The sequence below is a fragment of the Thalia democratica genome, chromosome 7, assembly GCF_965202585.1.
Source record: "Thalia democratica chromosome 7, ktThaDemo2.hap1.1, whole genome shotgun sequence".
Taxonomy (NCBI): Eukaryota; Metazoa; Chordata; class Thaliacea; order Salpida; family Salpidae; genus Thalia; species Thalia democratica.
The window spans coordinates 20227459-20234713 of record NC_139171.1 but is presented as its reverse complement, the minus strand read 5'-3'; positions in this window follow the sequence as shown (position 1 = coordinate 20234713).

Here is a 7255-nt window from a genome sequence, read left to right as displayed (position 1 = left end):
ATGTAAAAATATCTTTTAAATAATTATATAACCAATATAGAAAACAATAAAAAAACTTTAAAAAAATATAGATTTGAAATTAACCATAAGTACTGTCTACATGCAGGTAGAGTTCTGTTAACTTTGATGCTACGCTCATAATTTTGGTTCCTTGTTATTTTAATTTACGCCTAAAACGTTGCCTCTCAACTATATATCTTTACAAACTTTACTGCGTTAAGCATTAACCTTTATGAAAGCTAACATAAGCTTGCATCAGCTTTACATAAAATCTTGGATAAGCTTGCTCAGCTATAGAAAAATGATTAAAACTAATTTGAAAATAAATTTAAAAGAACAGGCAAATTAAAAAACAACTGAACAAAAGTAAAAGGTATTATAAAAGGGTTACATGAAATTACATTTTAACAGTTCAAATATTTAATAAGCTATATCTAAAAAAGTGTTAAACATTTGAAAAAAAACTTTAAAAAGTTATATGTCTATTTAATAAGATTATGACAGTAAATAAAATTTTAAAAAAGATTATTAAAAAATTATTTTTAAATTGTAATCACACTAGGAATGAGGGTTACTTAGTTTAATAAATAGTATATATTACGCATACACTATAAACTATAACAAATTAATAATAGTTAAACCTAACTAAAAATAATATTAAAAAACACCTAAGGCTACATTTTATAAAACTAAGCATGACATAAAAAAACATGTATTAAATTAATGAACAGTTGCAAACATTAACAAATATAAAAAACACCATACTTTACAAAATACTTTAATGTGGTTTAAAACTTAACACAATAATTATATCTAACATGAATATACTTTAACAATGTATAAAATAATATTATATTAAACTACTTAGAACTTAGATCAAAAAACTGCTCATTTAAAATACCTTTTTTTTAAAGAACTTTACCAAAAACAACAAATAATAGCAAACATGTTAGTCTACATGTTGTTTCAAAATTAACTTATTTTAATTAATCAGCAGTATTTACATATGGCTGTAGTTTGTGAATGCAAACTTGCATCAGTAAGACACGTGACCTTGCAAGCTTTCTTTTTAACGCTTGAATGAGCAAGTACTTTAAATTAAACTTTTCATTAAATTAAATTAACTATCAAGTGCAGTTTGTTATCCTGTTAAAAAAAAAATTGCTGTATTTAATAACTAATTTTAACCATATCTAATATATGCTTAAGATATTGCAAAAATTAAAAAAATGTCTGAGGGTATTAATTAGACCTACAAAAATTTTTTTTAAGAATTTGAATTGTGGAAATTAAATACACTTGTGCCTTATCAAAACTAAAAAAAGAAAAAAAAAGTTTTTGAGAACTCAAGAGCTTTTAATTTTATTTTAAAATAACAGATAAGCCTCTAAATGTTTGCTGTTATTAATTATTTAAATAACCGTAATTGAAAATAGTAATTTAATTAGTACTTCTTACAAAATTAAGTTAAAAATATTAAGTTATAATCTCATTATTGTATATAAAACTCTCATAATTATATTTAAAAACCATACTTTAAGTATAAAACTAATTCAAATATTTTGTTTTAGTATATAATATAATTAGGAAACTTAAGAAACAATTAAACAAAAGTAAAAGGTGTTGAAAGAAGTTATAAATAAAATAAAATAAAAACTATTTGAGTTTTTAACTTATTAAGAAAAAAAAACATAGTTCTAAAAAAAAAATTAATGTCAAACAACGAAAAAAAAATTCTAGAGAATGGAAATACACTATAATATAATATAAGTTTTATCTGCAGGAAATGTTACTGGAACGTTCAGCTCATCATTTCTATAAAATTTTATTGCTTTACGTTTTATTGCTTTACGCATGAAACATTGTATCAGCTTACACAACATTGCATCATGAATGCTTTCTAGTTGACTTGTTTTGTACCTTTCGATGTTACGTAATGTGAAAACAAGTAATTTAATAACTACTACTTTATTAAAAAATCTCAATAATTGAATTATGGTCGCCTTTTATTGCAAAGAAAACATACTTACCATTATATCAAAAAAGCTTGTATTTCAATCACTTTAAAGTTCATCCTGGGCAAAATAAGAAATCTAACAAAAAGTAATGCTTTAATGAAAGATGTTTTTATATTAATATGGTGACCAAAGAGGTGATTAATATCCAGTTAATATAAAACATTACATTACATGTTGTAGCTTTACATATTTTACAGCTTTATGCGTTAAATGTTACACAAGCTAAGATAAGCTTGAATCAGGTTTTTGCATGAAACTTTGGATAAGCTTACATAAGCTATAACCTCAACTTCCTTCTATTACATCAGAAATGCGTTCTAGTTGACTTTATGTATCACTCGGTGTTTAAACAATAGAAAAGAATGTGAAGTGTGTGCATTTCAACCTTGCTGTTTTAATTTTTTATTACTAAAATACTATGAAAAATACTTTCGTTATATTTAAGAAGAGCCGTAAGATTATGGCTGGACAATCTAAAGCTTATTATAAAAAGTGTAAATATCAGAGATTTTGAAAACAAACAAATTAAATTGTGATATAAATATTATCTTTAGTGTATATTTAGTTCTTATAAAAACCTTTTTAATTTAATTTTTAGCTTTACACAGTCTATTTTAATTTTATAGCACACAAATTATTTCTGATTCAAGTGTCCCAATCTTTTTTATTCTGACATTTGGAATTAGAACCTCAAAGCTTAAACAATTCTTAAAGTTTTAAGTCTTAAGCAGTTTTTTAATTTAACTTTAAGCCTAAGGCAAAGTTAAAAATTTGACTGACAATGAAAGTGGACACTAATGGAACTTATTAAAATAAATATCTTTTATTAAGTTAAAAGTTTCATTTCAATTTATATAACTCTAAGCAGTTAAAAACATAGCTTCATTGTATCATATTTTCAAATTAAACAGGCGAAAACTAATTTAAAGTCTAGACTCTAGCCCGAATTTTTTTAAATTTCAAACTAGTCTGATCTACTCGAGTAGCATGACTGTGTGGCAATCTTGACAGTACAATCTCATTAACTTTAGAAAACCAAATGAAGTTGACGTACATAAAAACTCGTAAAGATATAACTTAAGTAACCATAATTTTTAAACCACTCACGTTCATAATAAGCATACTTTCGCTTACTTTAATGTACAAAGTGTATTTTTTAACAATGAAGCTTTTAATCACACTTTTAAGGTTTCATTCGTATTATAACTGTATTACTTTAATATTTTAAACAACAAAAGTTATATAGTACAAACTAAATTGCCTTTAACAAATTACTCGGCACGGACAGCCATCAAATTACATTTAAACTAATATTAGAGTCAAAACTAAAAAATATGTACAGAATCCGACTTAATAAAAATTTCTTTACTAAAGGATCAAGAGACATTTTTTTAATGTTTTTTTTATAGCTTTTTTTGAAGCAAAAGATGTAACACACTCACTTTTCCCCAGAAAACGTTTATCGTTGCAAGGGGTAGAGTTTGAGACTTTTTTACCATAAGAAAATAAAAAGGTTTTTTGCATCTAAGATTACCTTTAACATTATTGACAACTTACATCTTATAGTTTAGAGACATATTTTACAGTTCTTAGACTTGTTTAATTATATAAGACAACTAGTTGTAACAACTGCTCTTTTACCAATTTTCAAACTGATCAGAAACTTTTGTTTTTATATGTTATAATACGCTTTTATTAAGTAAAGTAGTTGCGTTGTATAGCAAAAAATATAACTAACATTTTTTATAATTAACATTTTATTTCGTTAGTAATTATCAATATTTAACTGTAATAATGTGTTATTTCGGAACTAAAAGTGTTTAAAATACTTTCTTTTGTTTTGTACACACCTTCAAGCTTAAGTTATAAAGTTTGTATCTTAAGACTTGATAAACAATTTCAAATGAATATAAAACTGAAGCCCCGTACTAAAGGTTTTTGAAGCATTGTTATTGTATCATGCTGATTAAAAAAAGGACTATCATAATAACTCAAATAATTTCATTTGGTACAATTTTATATTTAACCAAACTAAACAACCATTTATTATAATATTTTAAATTTAACTTTAAATTTTTTTATTCTTAAAAGCATTCTTTTTCTTCGCTTTCCACAAAAAATTTAAAAAATGGAATTTGGCTTTTGTATTTGGGCGGCTTTAAAATTTTAATGTTTTTTGAATTTTTTCACTTATTTGTATTTTTTGCAAAAACAAAAAAAAGCTAAGCATTTGTTTTAAACCTACTACTACCACTATTAACTATGTATACCAAGGTTTCCTAAACTTGATTTCCTAAGGCCCCCTTTAAATAACTTTAAAAACTATGGCACCCTCCAACACACCTAAGACTTTTTTTGATCTAATCAACTCCAAAATATCTAGTGTAAGTTTCAAATTATTAATTTTTTTGAAAAAACATCAGTCTCAAACTCTACCCCTTGCAACAATAAATGTTTTCTGGGGCCCCTTTATGGGCCACTTTATGCCCCCTGTGGCCCCTTTACTACTTATGACCCTCAAGGGGGCAGCTTGACTCACTTTGGAAACCCTGATATAAAACACAAACCCTATCATGGGCTTGACTCCATCTTCCTTTTAGGATTTTGTTTTCAAATCATCATGTTCAAATTTTTCGAATAAAATGCAACAAATCAGTAATAAATAAGAAAAACGGTGGCAACATTAGTAAAATATGAATTGTGACAAGCTAGTGTTGAAACATGTGACTGATATATAAACCCTTAGAAATTAGTAAATAATGGAGAACAATCTATTTGTCATCAAACTACAGAACACCAACTTGGCAAAATTAATTTGAAGATATTAGAATTTTTGAAAACATTTTTGTATTATATCATTATATAATTATATTAACAAATATTGCTTAATGTTGCAAGGGGTAGAGTTTGAGACTGATGTTTTTTGGTAATAACCCAGGATGATGTTGCACCAATATCAAGCTGAAATTATAATATATTAAATTTTTTAACCCCAATTTTAGACTTAAAAATCATATTTTATAAACACAAATCAAATTAAACTTATTTGTCATAAACTAAAAAAACTTAAGTATTTAATTGTTTTCATTTAACAATATAAAGCGATTATATCAACAATACAATAATTTATACTTATTACAATGTTGTAAAATAAAATTGTTTAAATATTTTAGTTTATAATTAATAAATTTGATTCTTACTACGTGTAATTATAGCTTATTTAAAACAAAATATCTATTTAGATTAAACACATTAGACTTTAAACATAGGATTTTACCTAAAATTGTTGTGCAACCACATTCCAGGTAATTACCGTTTTTTACCATAAAAAGAGTAATATTATTTTCAATGTTATCATTAGATTTTGAGACTGTAAAAACAAACTTTGTTTTGCACAACAAAACTAAAGTGTTTTTATTTTTTTATCTTTTGACCACCAGGTTTCAATCTTGGAGCGTTCAACTCAGAGAGTTTTAATGCTCTATAGGATCCTTATCAAGCTGGGAACAGGTCAAATATGCACAAAGAAACATTTTAAACTCATTTAGTTTATATACAAACAACAGAATGGCTTTAACTATTTGTAAATTTTTTGTACTTAACTGTTATCTAATAATAGAAATATAGTTGTATATAAATAAAGTCATAGCTTAAAATTAATTAAAAAAAAAATCAAACGTTTTTTTAAAACAATCATTTGATTTTTAACTGTTAATGCCGTATAAATATCACAAAAAAACATTTTACTGTCTCATGGACTGATTTAAGCATTGTATCTGTATATAAAACTTATCATAAGCTATTGTTTATTGAGGGACAAAAATTAGTCAAATAGTTTTGACCAAGGATTTAGTGTACAAAATAACCTTCCATTGTTTATTGAGTTATACACCAAGGATACAGTTTAATGTCATGTCCAGGACAAATAGCTTAAAATCTAATTAAAAATAAAATAACAGCTTAAAAAACATGCTATTTATTAAGGTAAAATTTATGATATGTTCAGTTAATAAAATTATTCTACTTTTTCTAAGCTACTTAAAATACAATCTGTTATAATCTTTGCCAAAACACAAAGCGTCATTACTCACACATAAATTTTATGCTAATTTTGGGAAGAACCTGATAAAAATTATCATGGCAACCCACACAAAAAACACAACCATCAGCACTAGGTACTGCCAACAATAACTTTTCTCCGCATACTTTCTCAACCTTTCAGCTTCACTTTGCAAGCTGTTGTGATTGGATTCTGCTGCTCTGTTCGCCTTCTCCAATTTCTTGATGTCCTCGTTTATTATCTTGTTGGTCATGACGGCGTCGTGCTTCAGCACCTTGGTCAAGCTGATCATCTCACCTGCTAGTTCCTCCTGCTGTTCCTGGTGGTACAGAACTTGGTCCTCGTTTTTCCTCCACTCACACTTTTCTTCATTTTTGAGCTGCTTTTCTTTACCTGCTGAATGCAGGAGTTGTTGTCTGTCTGAAGCTGCTTTTTGTGGCTTGTTGTATTCAGTAGTTTTGTTGCTAGTTAGTAAGGAGAAGAAGCTGCCACCTGCTTTTGTGAGGAAACTTGATCCAGATTTACTTGTTTCATAGTTTGTAGAAGGTTTGATTTTATTGATTTTCTGCAAAACAATACCAATGTAATTGATAACAAGAAGTTCAGTTTTATAAATTCAGATGAAAAGAAGTTGTATTACTTAAATTTGTAAAAGTAAAACACCTAATTCAAAAATAAACAGTAATTTAAGTTTTTGTTGTAGGTAATAAACACTATTTTTTTAATAAATAAATATAATGTATAAAATTACCGAAATAGTTTTATTCAAATTTAGTCTTAAAAATATATTTTGTTTTTAGGCAGTGTATGATATGTTCTAGTTGAATAAGAATTGAAGTTTTATAGCCTGTTCAGTTATAAAACTTAGTAACAGTCTGAAATTATAATAAATACTTTTCATTTTTATTTATTTTATACAGAAGGTTGCCACTATTTAAAGTAAAAAAGTCAGTCTTAGTGACTAAAAACTATCATGAGTTAAATTAAATTATCTGCGAACAGCCTTAGCTTATAAGATAAATGTCAGAGAAAAAAATAAATAAAAGGTAATTATCTAGTTAAAATACTAAAATGTTAGCATAGCTACTCTTTAAAAACACAATTAATAAGGTAAAGAAAATTTAAAATCATAAAAAAGCTAGCCTGAGATTTAGGGAAAATATCTAAGCTAGCCAAG